Below are 18,668 nucleotides of genomic sequence, written 5' to 3' on the forward strand. Positions count from 1 at the left end.
TATTAGGGACAGAACTATGATAATGTGTTCTTCTGATGATATTAGGGACAGAACTATGATAATGTATTCTTCTGATGATATTAGGGACAGAACTATGATAATGTGTTCTTCTGATGATATTAGGGACAGAACTATGATAATGTATTCTTCTGATGATATTAGGGACAGAACTATGATAATGTATTCTTCTGATGATATTAGGGACAGAACTATGATAATGTGTTCTTCTGATGATATTAGGGACAGAACTATGATAATGTATTCTTCTGATGATATTAGGGACAGAACTATGATAATGTGTTCTTCTGATGATATTAGGGACAGAACTATGATAATGTATTCTTCTGATGATATTAGGGACAGAACTATGATAATGTGTTCTTCTGATGATATTAGGGACAGAACTATGATAATGTATTCTTCTGATGATATTAGGGACAGAACTATGATAATGTATTCTTCTGATGATATTAGGGACAGAACTATGATAATGTATTCTTCTGATGATATTAGGGACAGAACTATGATAATGTATTCTTCTGATGATATTAGGGACAGAACTATGATAATGTGTTCTTCTGATGATATTAGGGACAGAACTATGATAATGTATTCTTCTGATGATATTAGGGACAGAACTATGATCATGTATTCTTCTGATGATATTAGGGACAGAACTATGATAATGTGTTGTTCTGATGATATTAGGGACAGAACTATGATAATGTGTTCTTCTGATGATATTAGGGACAGAACTATGATAATGTATTCTTCTGATGATATTAGGGACAGAACTATGATAATGTGTTCTTCTGATGATATTAGGGACAGAACTATGATAATGTATTCTTCTGATGATATTAGGGACAGAACTATGATAATGTGTTCTTCTGATGATATTAGGGACAGAACTATGATAATGTGTTCTTCTGATGATATTAGGGACAGAACTATGATAATGTATTCTTCTGATGATATTAGGGACAGAACTATGATAATGTGTTCTTCTGATGATATTAGGGACAGAACTATGATAATGTATTCTTCTGATGATATTAGGGACAGAACTATGATAATGTATTCTTCTGATGATATTAGGGACAGAACTATGATAATGTATTCTTCTGATGATATTAGGGACAGAACTATGATAATGTATTCTTCTGATGATATTAGGGGCAGAACTATGATAATGTATTCTTCTGATGATATTAGGGACAGAACTATGATAATGTATTCTTCTGATGATATTAGGGACAGAACTATGATAATGTATTCTTCTGATGATATTAGGGACAGAACTATGATAATGTATTCTTCTGATGATATTAGGGACAGAACTATGATAATGTGTTGTTCTGATGATATTAGGGACAGAACTATGATAATGTGTTCTTCTGATGATATTAGGGACAGAACTATGATAATGTATTCTTCTGATGATATTAGGGACAGAACTATGATAATGTATTCTTCTGATGATATTAGGGACAGAACTATGATAATGTGTTCTTCTGATGATATTAGGGACAGAACTATGATAATGTATTCTTCTGATGATATTAGGGACAGAACTATGATAATGTGTTCTTCTGATGATATTAGGGACAGAACTATGATAATGTGTTCTTCTGATGATATTAGCCAACTACCTCATCCCCATATTGTTCTTTTTTTGCTCCTTTGCGCCCCAGTATCTCTACTGACACATTCATCTTCTCCCCATCTTCTCCCCAGTATCTCTACTAACACATTCATCTTCTCCCCATCTTCTCCCCAGTATCTCTACTGACACATTCATCTTCTCCCCATCTTCTCCCCAGTATCTCTACTGACACATTCATCTTCTCCCCATCTTCTCCCAGTATCTCTACTGACACATTCATCTTCTCCCCATCTTCTCCCCAGTATCTCTACTAACACATTCATCTTCTCCCCATCTTCTCCCCAGTATCTCTACTGACACATTCATCTTCTCCCCAGTATCTCTACTAACACATTCATCTTCTCCCCATCTTCTCCCCAGTATCTCTACTAACACATTCATCTTCTGCACATCTATCACTCCAGTGTTAAATTGCTAAATTGTTATTATTTTGCCACTATGGCCTATTTATTGCCTTACCTCCCTCATCTTACTACATTTGCACACATTGTGTATAGACTTCTATTGTGTTATTGACTGTACGTTTGTTTATTCCAGATGTAACTCGGTGTTGTTGTTTTTCTCGCACTTCTTTGCTTAATCTTGGCCAGGTCACAGTTGTAAATGAGAACTTGTTCACAACTGGCCTACCTGGTTAAATAAAGGGTGAAATAAAAAACAAAAATAGAGAACTATGATAATGTGTTATTCTGATGATATTAGAGACAGAGAACTACGATGCCGTGTTACTGAGATAACTCCTGTTCACGTGTCTTCCACTGGTGGGGAATGATGATTTCTGGGCTCTGAACGTTTCGTGAATCATTCACCCACATGGTGTCTGTCTAACCATTTCCTCTCTGTATTTTCACACCTACGATGGGTGAAGATTGCATTTCTGCTTTCTCAACCTGGCGCCATAAGACCAGTTAGTGTGTCAAGACTTCCCAGCATAGTAAGTCGGAAACTTCCCCTCCATTGCTTGTTATGTGGCTCTTGGAATGTTACTCAGAATTGTGATTTCCATTTGACCTCTCCAATACTCAGCTCCAACCCAGCCGTGAGTTCTGGCATTCTAGAACGTGACATCATCCAAGCAGCAGATGTGTTCTAAAGGAGAGAGTGAGGCTGTTTAAGTAGAGCAGAGCAGCCATACTGTTCATAAACACACACACACTAACTGTAGGATCACAACTAGTTGGTTTCTACCCTTCGGCACTGTGTTGTCAGACTTCATCTTACACCACTTAAAGAGATGGAGCTAGAGCTTCATCAATCTCTCTCCAAGAGGACGTTTTGACAGGCATATAACACCAGTCATACCAGTTTCAACAGGCACTGAATACAATGGGCTGAAAGTTAGTAGCTACTTCCCCTTTAATAACCTGAGAGTCTAGGCCAGTAGCTACTGTCCCTTTAATAACCTGAGAGTCTAGGCCAGTAGCTGCTGTCCATGTAATAACCTGAGAGTCTAGGTCTGTAGCTACTGTCCATTTAATAACCTGAGAGTCTAGGTCAGTAGCTACTGTCCATGTAATAACCTGAGAGTCTAGGCCATTAGCTACTGTCCATTTAATAACCTGAGAGTCTAGGTCAGTAGCTACTGTCCATGTAATAACCTGAGAGTCTAGGCCATTAGCTACTGTCCATTTAATAACCTGAGAGTCTAGGCCAGTAGCTACTGTCCATGTAATAACCTGAGAGTCTAGGTTAGTAGCTACTGTCCATTTAATAACCTGAGAGTCTAGGTCTGTAGCTACTGTCCCTTTAATAACCTGAGAGTCTAGGTCAGTAGCTACTGTCCATTTAATAACCTGAGAGTCTAGGTCAGTAGCTACTGTCCATTTAATAACCTGAGAGTCTAGGCCATTAGCTACTGTCCATTTAATAACCTGAGAGTCTAGGTCAGTAGCTACTGTCCATTTATGGTCCTTCTGTAGCACAGTCCCTTTAATAACCTAGAGCATGGCGCTTGTAACGCCAGGGTAGTGGGTTCGATTCCCGGGACCACCCATACGTAGAATGTATGCACACATGACTGTAAGTCGCTTTGGATAAAAGCGTCTGCTAAATGGCATATATTATTTAATAACCAGAGAGTCTAGGTCAGTAGCTACTGCCCCTTTAATAACCTGAGAGTCTAGGTCAGTAGCTACTGTCCATTTAATAACCTGAGAGTCTAGGTCTGTAGCTACTGCCCCTTTAATAACCTGAGAGTCTAGGTCAGTAGCTACTGTCCCTTTAATAACCTGAGAGTCTAGGTCTGTAGCTACTGTCCATTTAATAACCTGAGAGTCTAGGTCTGTAGCTACTGTCCCTTTAATAACCTGAGAGTCTAGGTCTGTAGCTACTGTCCCTTTAATAACCTGAGAGTCTAGGTCAGTAGCTACTGTCCATTTAATAACCTGAGAGTCTAGGTCTGTAGCTACTGTCCATTTAATAACCTGAGAGTCTAGGTCTGTAGCTACTGTCCATTTAATAACCTGAGAGTCTAGGCCATTAGCTACTGTCCCTTTAATAACCTGAGAGTCTAGGTCAGTAGCTGCTGTCCATGTAATAACCTGAGAGTCTAGGTCTGTAGCTACTGTCCCTTTAATAACCTGAGAGTCTAGGTCAGTAGCTACTGTCCATTTAATAACCTGAGAGTCTAGGTTAGTAGCTACAGGGGCTGAGTCACTGGCTTACTGGGGCTCTCTCATGCCATCCCTGCAGGGGGTGCGTCACCTGAGTGGGTTGATTCACTGTTGTTGTCATCCTGTCTGGGTTGGCGCCCCCCCTTGGGTTGTGCCGTGGCGGAGATCTTTGTGGGCTATACTCAGCCTTGTCTCAGGATGGTAAGTTGGTGGTTGAAGATATCCCTCTAGTGGTGTGGGGGCTGTGCTTTGGCAAAGTGGGTGGGGTTATATCCTTCCTGTTTGGCCCTGTCCGGGGGTGTCCTCGAATGGGGCCACAGTGTCTCCTGACCCCTCCTGTCTCAGCCTCCAGTATTTATGCTGCAGTAGTTTGTGTCGGGGGGCTAGGGTCAGTTTGTTATATCTGGAGTACTTCTCCTGTCCTATTCGGTGTCCTGTGTGAATCTAAGTGTGCGTTCTCTAATTCTCTCCTTCTTTCTTTCTCTCTCTCAGAGGACCTGAGCCCTAGGACCATGCCCCAGGACTACCTGACATGATGACTCCTTGCTGTCCCCAGTCCACCTGGCCATGCTGCTGCTCCAGTTTCAACTGACCTGAGCCCTAGGACCATGCCCCAGGACTACCTGACATGATGACTCCTTGCTGTCCCCAGTCCACCTGGCCATGCTGCTGCTCCAGTTTCAACTGTTCTGCCTTACTATTATTTGACCATGCTGGTCATTTATGAACATTTGAACATCTTGGCCATGTTCTGTTATAATCTCCACCCGGCACAGCCAGAAGAGGACTGGCCCACCCCACATATGCTCTCTCTAATTCTCTCTTTCTTTCTCTCTCTCGGAGGACCTGAGCCCAAGGACCGTGCCCCAGGACGACCTGACATGATGACTCCTTGCTGTCCCCAGTCCACCTGACTGTGCTGCTGCTCCAGTTTCAACTGTTCTGCCTTGTTATTATTCGACCATGCTGGTCATTTATGAACATTTGAACATCTTGGCCATGTTCTGTTATAATCTCCCCCGGCACAGCCAGAAGAGGACTGGCCACCCCACATAGCCTGGTTCCTCTCTAGGTTTCTTCCTAGGTTTTGGCCTTTCTAGGGAGTTTTTCCTAGCCACCGTGCTTCTACACCTGCATTGCTTGCTGTTTGGGGTTTTAGGCTGGGTTTCTGTACAGCACTTTGAGATATCAGCTGATGTACGAAGGGCTATATAAATAAATTTGATTTGATACTGTCCCTTTAATAACCTGAGAGTCTATGTTAATAGCTACTGTACCTTTAATAACCTGAGAGTCTAGGTCTGTAGCTACTGTCCCTTTAATAACCTGAGAGTCTAGGTTAGTAGCTACTGTACCTTTAATAACCTGAGAGTCTAGGTCTGTAGCTACTGTCCCTTTAATAACCTGAGAGTCTAGGTCTGTAGCTACTGTCCATTTAATAACCTGAGAGTCTAGGTTAGTAGCTACTGTCCATTTAATAACCTGAGAGTCTAGGCCATTAGCTACTGTCCCTTTAATAACCTGAGAGTCTAGGTTAGTAGCTACTGTCCCTTTAATAACCTGAGAGTCTAGGTTAGTAGCTACTGTCCATTTAATAACCTGAGAGTCTAGGTCTGTAGCTACTGTCCCTTTAATAACCTGAGAGTCTAGGTTAGTAGCTACTGTCCATTTAATAACCTGAGAGTCTAGGCCAGTAGCTACTGTCCATTTAATAACCTGAGAGTCTAGGCCAGTAGCTACTGTCCCTTTAATAACCTGAGAGTCTAGGCCATTAGCTACTGTCCATTTAATAACCTGAGAGTCTAGGCCATTAGCTACTGTCCATTTAATAACCTGAGAGTCTAGGCCATTAGCTACTGTCCATTTAATAACCAGAGAGTCTAGGTTAGTAGCTACTGTCCCTTTAAGAACCTGAGAGTCTAGGCCAGTAGCTACTGTCCATTTAATAACCTGAGAGTCTAGGCCATTAGCTACTGTCCATTTAATAACCTGAGAGTCTAGGTTAGTAGCTACTGTCCATTTAATAACCTGAGAGTCTAGGTCAGTAGCTACTGTCCCTTTAATAACCTGAGAGTCTAGGTCAGTAGCTACTGTCCCTTTAATAACCTGAGAGTCTAGGCCATTAGCTACTGTCCATTTAATAACCTGAGAGTCTAGGCCAGTAGCTACTGTCCATTTAATAACCTGAGAGTCTAGGTCTGTAGCTACTGTCCATTTAATAACCTGAGAGTCTAGGCCAGTAGCTACTGTCCATTTAATAACCTGAGAGTCTAGGCCAGTAGCTGCTGTCCATTTAATAACCTGAGAGTCTAGGCCAGTAGCTACTGTCCATTTAATAACCTGAGAGTCTAGGCCAGTAGCTACTGTCCATTTAATAACCTGAGAGTCTAGGCCATTAGCTACTGTCCATTTAATAACCTGAGAGTCTAGGCCATTAGCTACTGTCCATTTAATAACCTGAGAGTCTAGGCCAGTAGCTACTGTCCATTTAATAACCAGAGAGTCTAGGCCAGTAGCTACTGTCCATTTAATAACCTGAGAGTCTAGGCCAGTAGCTACTGTCCATTTAATAAACTGAGAGTCTAGGCCATTAGCTACTGTCCATTTAATAACCTGAGAGTCTAGGTCTGTAGCTACTGTCCCTTTAATAACCTGAGAGTCTAGGTCTGTAGCTACTGTCCCTTTAATAACCTGAGAGTCTAGGCCATTAGCTACTGTCCATTTAATAACCTGAGAGTCTAGGCCAGTAGCTACTGTCCATTTAATAACCTGAGAGTCTAGGCCAGTAGCTACTGTCCATTTAATAACCTGAGAGTCTAGGCCAGTAGCTGCTGTCCATTTAATAACCTGAGAGTCTAGGCCAGTAGCTACTGTCCATTTAATAACCTGAGAGTCTAGGTTAGTAGCTACTGTCCATTTAATAACCTGAGAGTCTAGGCCATTAGCTACTGTCCATTTAATAACCTGAGAGTCTAGGCCATTAGCTACTGTCCCTTTAATAACCTGAGAGTCTAGGTCTGTAGCTACTGTCCATTTAATAACCTGAGAGTCTAGGTCTGTAGCTACTGTCCCTTTAATAACCTGAGAGTCTAGGCCAGTAGCTACTGTCCATTTAATAACCTGAGAGTCTAGGTTAGTAGCTACTGTCCCTTTAATAACCTGAGAGTCTAGGCCATTAGCTACTGTCCCTTTAATAACCTGAGAGTCTAGGTTAGTAGCTACTGTCCCTTTAATAACCTGAGAGTCTAGGTCTGTAGCTACTGTCCATTTAATAACCTGAGAGTCTAGGTTAGTAGCTACTGTCCCTTTAATAACCTGAGAGTCGGCTTCTTGGGTTATTGGTTGGGTTATTCAAAGGCTGCTGCGGTGTTCGTCCCATAGAAATATACACTATATACACAAAAGTATGTGGACAACCCTTCAAATTAGTGGATTCAGCTATTTCAGCCACACCCGTTGCTGATAGATGTATAAAATCGAGCACACAGCCATGCAATCTCCATAGACAAACATTGACAGTAGAATGGCCCTCACTGAAGAGCTCAGGGACGTTCAACGTGGCACCGTCATAGGATGCCACCTTTACAACAAGTCAGTTTGTCAAATGTCTGCCCTGATGTGGACTCTGGAGCATTGGAAAAGCTGGAGTGATGAATCACGCTTCCCAATCTGGCAGTCTGACGACGAATCTGGGTTTGGCGGATGACAGGAGAACGCAACTTGCCCGAATGCATAGTGCCAACTGTAAAGTTTGGTGGAGGAGGAATAATGGTCTGGAGCTGTTTTTCAGGGTTCGGGCTCGGCCCCTTAAGTTTCAGTGAAGGGAAATCTTAACACTACAGCAGACAATGACATTCTAGACGATTCTCTGCTTCAAACTTTGTGGCAACAGTTTGGGGAAGGCCCTTTCCTGTTTCAGCATGACAATGACATGACAAAGCATGACAAAGCATGACAATGCCCCCGAGCACAAAGCGAGGGCCATACAGAAACGGTTTGTTGAGATGTCCACATACTTTTGGCCATGAAGTGTATATTCACTATACTGTATATTCCTATATACTAGAGGTCGACCGATTAGGATTTTTCAATGCATATTGGAGGACCCCCAAAAAAAAGCCGATACCGAATAATCGGCCGATTTAAAAAATATATATATATTTGTAATAATGACAATTACAACAATACTGAATGAACACTTATTTTAACTTAAATATAATACATCAATAAATAATGAAACATGTCCAATTTGGTTTAAATTATGCAAAAACAAAGTGTTGGAGAAGAATGTAATATGTGCCATATAAAAAAAGCTGACGTTTCAGTTCCTTGCTCAGAACATGAGAACATATGAAAGCTGGTGGTTCCTTTTAACATCAGTCTTCAATATTCTCAGGTAAGAAGTTTTAGGTTGCAGTTATTATAGGAATTATAGGACTATTTCTCTCTATACCATTTGTATTTCATTAACCTTTGACTGTTGGATGTTCTTATAGGCACTTTAGTATTGCCAGTGTAACAGTATAGCTTCCGTCCCTCTCCTCGCTCCTCCCTGGGCTCGAACCAGGAACACAACGACAACAGCCACCCTCGAAGCAGCATTACCCATGCAGAGCAAGGGGAACAACTACTCCAAGTCTCAGAGCGAGTGATGTTTGAAACGCTATTAGCGCGCACCCCACTAACTAGCCAGCCATTTCACATTGGTTACACCAGCCTCATCTCAGGAGTTGATAGGCTTATAGTCATAAACAGCTCAATGCTTGAAGCACAACGAAGAGCTGCTGGCAAAACGCTGTTTGAATGAATGCTTACAAGCCTGCTGCTGCCTACCATCGCTCAGTCGGCCTAGTGGTTAAAGCATTGGACTTGTAACCGGAAGGTTGCAAGTTCAAACCCCCGAGCTGACAAGGTACAAATCTGTCGTTCTGCCCCTGAACAGGCAGTCAACCCACTGTTCCTAGGCTGTCATTGAAAATAAGAATTTGTTCTTAACTGACTTGCCTAGTTAAATAAAGGTAAAATAAATCAAATAAAAGTCAGACTGCTCTATCAAATCATAGACTTAGTTATAACATAATAACACACGGAAATAGGAGCCTTTGTTCATTAATATGATCGAATCCGGAAACTATCATCTCGAAAACAAGACTTTTATTATTTCAGTGAAATACGGAACCGTTCTGTATTTTATCTAACGGGTGGCATCCATCAGTCTAAATATTCCTGTTACATTACACAACCTTCAATGTTATGTCATAATTACGTGAAATTCTGGCAAATTAGGCGGCCCAAACTGTTGCATATACACTGACTCTGCGTGCAATGAACGCAAGAGAAGTGACCAAATTTCACCTGGTTAATATTGCCTGCTAACCTGGATTTCTTTTAACTAAATATGCAGGTTTAAAAAATATATACTTCTGTGTATTGATTTTAAGAAAGGCGTTGATGTTTTTGGTTAGGTACACATTGGTGCAACGACTGCTTTTTTAGCGAATGCGCTTGTTAAATAACCGTTTGACGAAGTTGTCTATGATTCAATGGTAAATTAACAGGCACCGCATCGATTATATGCAACGCAGGACAAGCTAGATAAACTAGTAATATCATCAACCATGTGTAGTTATAGTTAACTAGTGATTATGTTAAGATTGTTTTTTCTAAGATACGTTTAACGCTAGCTAGCACCTTACCTTGGCTCCTTGCTGCACTCGCATAACAGGTAGTCAGCCTGCCACACAGTCTCCTCGTGGAGTGCAACGTAATCAGCTATGATCGGTGTCCAAAAATGCCAATTACCGATTGTTATGAAAACTTGAAATCGGCCCTAATTAATTGGCCATTCCAATTAATTGGTTGACCTCTACTTACCACAGCCCTTATACCAGACCCAGTCCTTACCACAGCCACAGCACTTACACCAGACCCAGTCCTTACCACAGCCACAGCCCTTACACCACACCCAGTCTTTACCACAGCCACAGCCCTTACACCAGACCCTGTCTTTACCACAGCCACAGCCCTTACACCAGACCCAGTCTTTACCACAGCCCTTACACCAGACCAAGTCTTTACCACGGCCACAGCCCTTACACCAGACCCAGTCTTTACCACGGCCACAGCCCTTACACCAGACCCAGTCCTTACCACAGCCCTTACACCAGACCCAATCCTTACCATAGCCACACCCCTTACACCAGACTCAGTCCTTACCACAGCCCTTACAAAAGACTCAGTCCTTACCACAGCCCTTACACCAGAACCAGTCCTTACCACAGCCCTTACACCAGAACCAGTCCTTACCACAGCCCTTACACCAGAACCAGTCCTTACCACAGTCCTTACACCAGACCCAGTCCTTACCATAGCCACACCCCTTACACCAGACTCAGTCCTTACCACAGCCCGTACACAAGACCCAGTCCTTACCACAGCCCTTACACCAGACTCGGCCCTTACACCAGACTCAGCCATTACACCAGACTCAGCCTTTACACCAGACTCAGCCTTTACACCAGACTCAGCCTTTACACCAGACTCAGCCCTTACACCAGACTCAGCCCTTACACCAGACTCAGCCCTTACACCAGACCCAGCCCTTACACCAGACCCAGCCCTTACAACAGACCCAGCCTTTACACAAGGCCCAGTCCTTACCACAGCCCTTACACCAGGCCCAGTCCTTATCACAACCCTTACACTAGACCCAGTCCTTACCACAGCCCTTACACCAGACCCAGCCCTTACACCAGAACCAGTCCTTATCACAGCCCTTACACCAGGCCCAGTCCTTACCACAGCCCTTACACTAGGCCCAGTCCTTACCACAGCCCTTACACTAGGCACAGTCCTTACCACAGCCCTTACACTAGGCCCAGTCCGTATCACAGCCCTTACACTAGGCCCAGTCCGTATCACAGCCCTTACACTAGGCCCAGTCCTTATCACAGCCCTTACACTAGGCCCAATCCTTATTACAGCCCTTACACTAGGCCCAGTCCTTATCACAGCCCTTACACTAGGCCCAGTCCTTATTACAGCCCTTACACTAGGCCCAGTCCTTATCACAGCCCTTACACTAGGCCCAGTCCTTACCACAGCCCTTACACTAGGCCCAGTCCGTATCACAGCCCTTACACTAGGCCCAGTCCGTATCACAGCCCTTACACTAGGCCCAGTCCTTATCACAGCCCTTACACTAGGCCCAGTCCTTATTACAGCCCTTACACTAGGCCCAGTCCGTATCACAGCCCTTACACTAGGCCCAGTCCTTACCACAGCCCTTACACCAGACCCAGTCCTTACCACAGCCACAGCCCTTACACCAGACCCAGTCCTTACCACAGCCACAGCCCTTACACCAGACCCAGTCTTTACCACAGCCACAGCCCTTACACCAGACCCAGTCTTTACCACAGCCACAGCCCTTACACCAGACCCAGTCTTTACCACAGCCACAGCCCTTACACCAGACCCAGTCTTTACCACAGCCACAGCCCTTACACCAGACCCAGTCTTTACCACAGCCCTTACACCAGACCCAGTCTTTACCATAGCCACAGCCCTTACACCAGACCCAGTCCTTACCACAGCCCTTACACCAGACCCAATCCTTACCATAGCCACACCCCTTACACCAGACTCAGTCCTTACCACAGCCCTTACAAAGACTCAGTCCTTACCACAGCCCTTACACCAGAACCAGTCCTTACCACAGCCCTTACACCAGAACCAGTCCTTACCACAGCCCTTACACCAGAACCAGTCCTTACCACAGTCCTTACACCAGACCCAGTCCTTACCATAGCCACACCCCTTACACCAGACTCAGTCCTTACCACAGCCCGTACACAGAGTCCTACCACAGCCCTTACACCAGACTCGGCCCTTACACCAGACTCAGCCATTACACCAGACTCAGCCATTACACCAGACTCAGCCTTTACACCAGACTCAGCCTTTACACCAGACTCAGCCCTTACACCAGACTCAGCCCTTACACCAGACTCAGCCCTTACACCAGACCCAGCCCTTACACCAGAGCCCTTACAACAGACCCCCTTACACAAGGTCCAGTCCTTACCACAGCCCTTACACCAGGCCCAGTCACAACCCTACACTAGACCCAGTCCTTACCACAGCCCTTACACCAGACCCAGCCCTTACACCAGACCCAGTCCTTATCACAGCCCTTACACCAGGCCCAGTCCTTACCACAGCCCTTACACTAGGCCCAGTCCTTACCACAGCCCTTACACTAGGCCCAGTCCTTACCACAGCCCTTACACTAGGCCCAGTCCGTATCACAGCCCTTACACTAGGCCCAGTCCGTATCACAGCCCTTACACTAGGCCCAGTCCTTATCACAGCCCTTACACTAGGCCCAATCCACAGCCCTTACACTAGGCCCAGTCCTTATCACAGCCCTTACACTAGGCCCAGTCCTTACAGCCCTTACACAGACCCAGTCCTTATCACAGCCCTTACACTAGGCCCAGTCCTTACCACAGCCCTTACACTAGGCCCAGTCCACAGCCACAGCCCTTACACAGCCCAGTCTTTATCACAGCCCTTACACAGGCCCAGTCCTTATCACAGCCCTTACACCAGACCCAGTCCTTATTACAGCCCTTACACAGACCCAGTCTTTACCACAGCCACAGCCCTTACACCAGACCCAGTCCTTACCACAGCCCTTACACCAGACCCAGTCCTTACCACAGCCACAGCCCTTACACCAGACCCAGTCCTTACCACAGCCACAGCCCTTACACCAGACCCAGTCTTTACCACAGCCACAGCCCTTACACCAGACCCAGTCTTTACCACAGCCACAGCCCTTACACCAGACCCAGTCTTTACCACAGCCACAGCCCTTAAACCAGACCCAGTCTTTACCACAGCCCTTACACCAGACCCAGTCTTTACCACAGCCACAGCCCTTAGTCCTTACCAGACACCAGACCCAATCCTTTAGCCACAGCCCTTACACCAGACTCAGACCCAGTCAGTCCTTACCACAGCTCTTACACCAGAACCAGTCCTTACCCCAGCCCTTACACCAGACCCAGTCCTTTACCATAGCCACACCCCCACAGCAGTCCTTACACGTACACAAGACCCAGTCCTTACCACAGCCCTTACACCAGCCAGTCCTTACCACAGTCCTTACACCAGACCCAGTCCTTACCTTTACACCAGACAGTCCTTACAGCCCTTACACCAGACCCAGTCGGCCTTTACTCGGCCCACAGCCAGCCCTTACACCAGACTCAGCCCTTACACCAGACTCAGCCCTTACCAGACTCAGCCCTTTCAGCCCTTACACAGACCCAGCCCTTACACCAGACCAGACACCAGGTCCAGTCCTTACCACAGCCCTTACACCAGACCCAGTCCTTTCACAACCCTTACACCAGACCCAGTCCTTATCACAGCCCTTACACCAGGCCCAGTCCTTACCACAGCCAGTTCTTACACTAGGCCGAGTCCACACAGCCCTTACACTAGGCCCAGTCCTTACCACAGCCCTTACACTAGGCCCAGTCCTTATCACCAGTACACTACCAGCCCTTACACTAGGCCCAGTCCTTATCACAGCCCTTACACTAGCCCAGTTCACAGCCCAGACTAGGCCCAGTCCTTACCACAGCCCTTACACTAGGCCCAGTCCTTATCACAGCCCTTACACAGCCCAGTCCTTATCACAGCCCTTACACAGACCCAGTCCTTACCACAGCCCTTACACCAGACCCAGTCCTTACCACAGCCACAGCCCTTACACCAGACCCAGTCTTTACCACAGCCACAGCCCTTACACCAGACCCAGTCTTTACCACAGCCAGACCCAGTCTTTACCACAGCCACAGACCCAGACGCAGTCTTTACCACAGCCACAGCCCTTACACCAGACCCAGTCCTTACCACAGCCACAGCCCTTAAACCAGACCCAGTCCTTACCACAGCCCTTACACCAGACCCAGTCTTTACCACAGCCACAGCCCTTACACAGACCCAGACCTTACCCAGCCCTTCAGTCTTTACCACAGCCCTTACACCAGACCCAGTCTTTACCACAGCCACAGCCCTTACACCAGACCCAGTCCTTACCACAGCCATACCCCTTACACCAGACCCAGACTTTACCACAGCCACAGCCCTTACACCAGACCAAGTCTTTACCACGGCCACAGCCCTTACACCAGACCCAGTCTTTACCACAGCCACAGCCCTTACACCAGACCCAGTCCTTACCACAGCCACAGCCCTTACACCAGACCCAGTCTTTACCAGAGCCACAGCCCTTACACCAGACCCAGTCCTTACCACAGCCCTTACACCAAACCCAGTCTTTACCACAGCCACAGCCCTTACACCAGACCGAGTCCTTACCACAGCCACAGCCCTTACACCAGACCCAGTCTTTACCACAGCCACAGCCCTTACACCAGACCCAGACCTTACCACAGCCACAGCCCTTACACCAGACCAAGTCTTTACCACGGCCACAGCCCTTACACCAGACCCAGTCTTTACCACAGCCACAGCCCTTACACCAGACCCAGTCCTTACCACAGCCCTTACACCAGACCCAATACCATAGCCACACCCCTTACACCAGATAGCCACACCCCTTACACCAGACTCAGTCCTTACCACAGCCCTTACACAAAACCAGTCCTTACCACAGCCCTTACACCAGAACCAGTCCTTACCACAGCCCTTACACCAGAACCAGTCCTTACCACAGTCCTTACACCAGACCCAGTCCTTACCATAGCCACACCCCTTACACCAGACTCAGTCCTTACCACAGCCCGTACACAAGACCCAGTCCTTACCACAGCCCTTACACCAGACTCGGCCCTTACACCAGACTCAGCCTTTACACCAGACTCAGCCTTTACACCAGACTCAGCCTTTACACCAGACTCAGCCTTACACCAGACTCAGCCCTTACACAGACTCAGCCCTTACACACAGACTCAGCCCTTACACCAGACCCAGCCCTTACACCAGACCCAGCCCTTACAACAGACCCAGCCTTTACACAAGGCCCAGTCCTTACCACAGCCCTTACACCAGGCCCAGTCCTTATCACAACCCTTACACTAGACCCAGTCCTTACCACAGCCCTTACACCAGACCCAGCCCTTACACCAGAACCAGTCCTTATCACAGCCCTTACACCAGGCCCAGTCCTTACCACAGCCCTTACACTAGGCCCAGTCCTTACCACAGCCCTTACACTAGGCACAGTCCTTACCACAGCCCTTACACTAGGCCCAGTCCGTATCACAGCCCTTACACTAGGCCCAGTCCTTATCACAGCCCTTACACTAGGCCCAGTCCTTATCACAGCCCTTACACTAGGCCCAGTCCTTATTACAGCCCTTACACTAGGCCCAGTCCTTATCACAGCCCTTACACTAGGCCCAGTCCTTATCACAGCCCTTACACTAGGCCCAGTCCTTATCACAGCCCTTACACTAGGCCCAGTCCTTATCACAGCCCTTACACTAGGCCCAGTCCAGTCCTTAGTCCGTATCACAGCCCTTACACTAGGCCCAGTCCTTATCACAGCCCTTACACTAGGCCCAGTCCTTAGCCACAGCCCTTACACTAGGCCCAGTCCGTATCACAGCCCTTACACTAGGCCCAGTCCTTACCACAGCCCTTACACCAGACCCAGTCCTTACCACAGCCACAGCCCTTACACCAGACCCAGTCCTTACCACAGCCACAGCCCTTACACCAGACCCAGTCTTTACCACAGCCACAGCCCTTACACCAGACCCAGTCTTTACCACAGCCACAGCCCTTACACCAGACCCAGTCTTTACCACAGCCACAGCCCTTACACCAGACCCAGTCTTTACCACAGCCACAGCCCTTACACCAGACCCAGTCTTTACCACAGCCCTTACACCAGACCCAGTCTTTACCACGGCCACAGCCCTTACACCAGACCCAGTCCTTACCACAGCCCTTACACCAGACCCAATCCTTACCATAGCCACACCCCTTACACCAGACTCAGTCCTTACCACAGCCCTTACAAAAGACCCAGTCCTTACCACAGCTCTTACACCAGAACCAGTCCTTACCACAGTCCTTACACCAGACCCAGTCCTTACCATAGCCACACCCCTTACACCAGACTCAGTCCTTACCAAAGCCCTTACACCAGACTCGGCCTTTACACCAGACTCGGCCTTTACACCAGACTCGGCCCTTACACCAGACTCAGCCCTTACACCAGACTCAGCCCTTACACCAGACTCAGCCCTTACACCAGACTCAGCCCTTACACCAGACTCAGCCCTTACACCAGACCCAGCCCTTACACCAGACCCAGCCCTTACACAAGGTCCAGTCCTTACCACAGCCCTTACACCAGGCCCAGTCCTTGTCACAACCCTTACACTAGACCCAGTCCTTATCACAGCCCTTACACCAGGCCCAGTCCTTACCACAGCCCTTACACTAGGCCCAGTCCTTACCACAGCCCTTACACTAGGCCCAGTCCTTACCACAGCCCTTACACTAGGCCCAGTCCGTATCACAGCCCGTACACTAGGCCCAGTCCGTATCACAGCCCTTACACTAGGCCCAGTCCTTATCACAGCCCTTACACTAGGCCCAGTCCTTATCACAGCCCTTACACTAGGCCCAGTCCTTATTACAGCCCTTACACTAGGCCCAGTCCTTATCACAGCCCTTACACTAGGCCCAGTCCTTATCACAGCCCTTACACCAGACCCAGTCCTTACCACAGCCCTTACACCAGACCCAGTCCTTACCACAGCCACAGCCCTTACACCAGACCCAGTCTTTACCACAGCCACAGCCCTTACACCAGACCCAGTCTTTACCACAGCCAGACCCAGTCTTTACCACAGCCACACCCCTTACACCAGACGCAGTCTTTACCACAGCCACAGCCCTTACACCAGACCCAGTCCTTACCACAGCCACAGCCCTTAAACCAGACCCAGTCCTTACCACAGCCCTTACACCAGACCCAGTCTTTACCACAGCCACAGCCCTTACACCAGACCCAGACCTTACCACAGCCCTTACACCGGACCCAGTCTTTACCACAGCCATACCCCTTACACCAGACCCAGTCTTTACCACAGCCACAGCCCTTACACCAGACCCAGTCCTTACCACAGCCATACCCCTTACACCAGACCCAGACTTTACCACAGCCACAGCCCTTACACCAGACCAAGTCTTTACCACGGCCACAGCCCTTACACCAGACCCAGTCTTTACCACAGCCACAGCCCTTACACCAGACCCAGTCCTTACCACAGCCACAGCCCTTACACCAGACCCAGTCTTTACCAGAGCCACAGCCCTTACACCAGACCCAGTCCTTACCACAGCCCTTACACCAAACCCAGTCTTTACCACAGCCACAGCCCTTACACCAGACCGAGTCCTTACCACAGCCACAGCCCTTACACCAGACCCAGTCTTTACCACAGCCACAGCCCTTACACCAGACCCAGACCTTACCACAGCCACAGCCCTTACACCAGACCAAGTCTTTACCACGGCCACAGCCCTTACACCAGACCCAGTCTTTACCACAGCCACAGCCCTTACACCAGACCCAGTCCTTACCACAGCCCTTACACCAGACCCAATCCTTACCATAGCCACACCCCTTACACCAGACTCAGTCCTTACCACAGCCCTTACAAAAGACTCAGCCCTTACACCAGACTCAGCCCTTACACCAGACTCAGCCCTTACACCAGACTCAGCCCTTACACCAGACTCAGCCCTTACACCAGACTCAGCCCTTACACCAGACCCAGTCCTTACCACAGCCCTTACACCAGGCCCAGTCCTTATCACAACCCTTACACCAGAACCAGTCCTTACCACAGCCCTTACACCAGGCCCAGTCCTTACCACAGCCCTTACACTAGGCCCAGTCCTTACCACAGCCCTTACACTAGGCCCAGTCCTTACCACAGCCCTTACACCAGAACCAGTCCTTACCACAGTCCTTACACCAGACCCAGTCCTTACCATAGCCACACCCCTTACACCAGACTCAGCCCTTACACCAGACTCAGCCCTTACACCAGACTCAGCCCTTACACCAGACTCAGCCCTTACACCAGACTCAGCCCTTACACCAGACTCAGCCCTTACACCAGACTCAGCCCTTACACCAGACCCAGTCCTTACCACAGCCCTTACACCAGGCCCAGTCCTTATCACAGCCCTTACACTAGGCCCAGTCCTTACCACAGCCCTTACACTAGGCCCAGTCCTTACCACAGCCCTTACACTAGGCCCAGTCCTTACCACAGCCCTTACACTAGGCCCAGTCCTTACCACAGCCCTTACACTAGGCCCAGTTC

At 47.7% G+C, this 18,668-nt stretch overlaps 1 protein-coding gene and 1 long non-coding RNA gene across 2 annotated transcripts in view; both read right to left on the reverse strand.

The window, feature by feature from the left end:
* The window catches only part of tbc1d2b (TBC1 domain family, member 2B), a 131,066-nt gene that overhangs the window by 81,407 nt on the left and 30,991 nt on the right, over positions 1-18,668 (reverse strand). The window lies entirely within an intron of this gene.
* LOC127926795 (uncharacterized) lies at positions 3,610-7,209 on the reverse strand. The gene is made up of 3 exons (XR_008125096.1): positions 6,892-7,209; positions 4,168-4,206; positions 3,610-3,855 (listed from the first exon to the last, which is right to left on the reverse strand). It is a non-coding gene; the product is annotated as an uncharacterized LOC127926795 (long non-coding RNA).

The sequence above is a fragment of the Oncorhynchus keta genome, unplaced genomic scaffold (assembly GCF_023373465.1).
Source record: "Oncorhynchus keta strain PuntledgeMale-10-30-2019 unplaced genomic scaffold, Oket_V2 Un_contig_833_pilon_pilon, whole genome shotgun sequence".
NCBI lineage: Eukaryota > Metazoa > Chordata > Actinopteri > Salmoniformes > Salmonidae > Oncorhynchus > Oncorhynchus keta.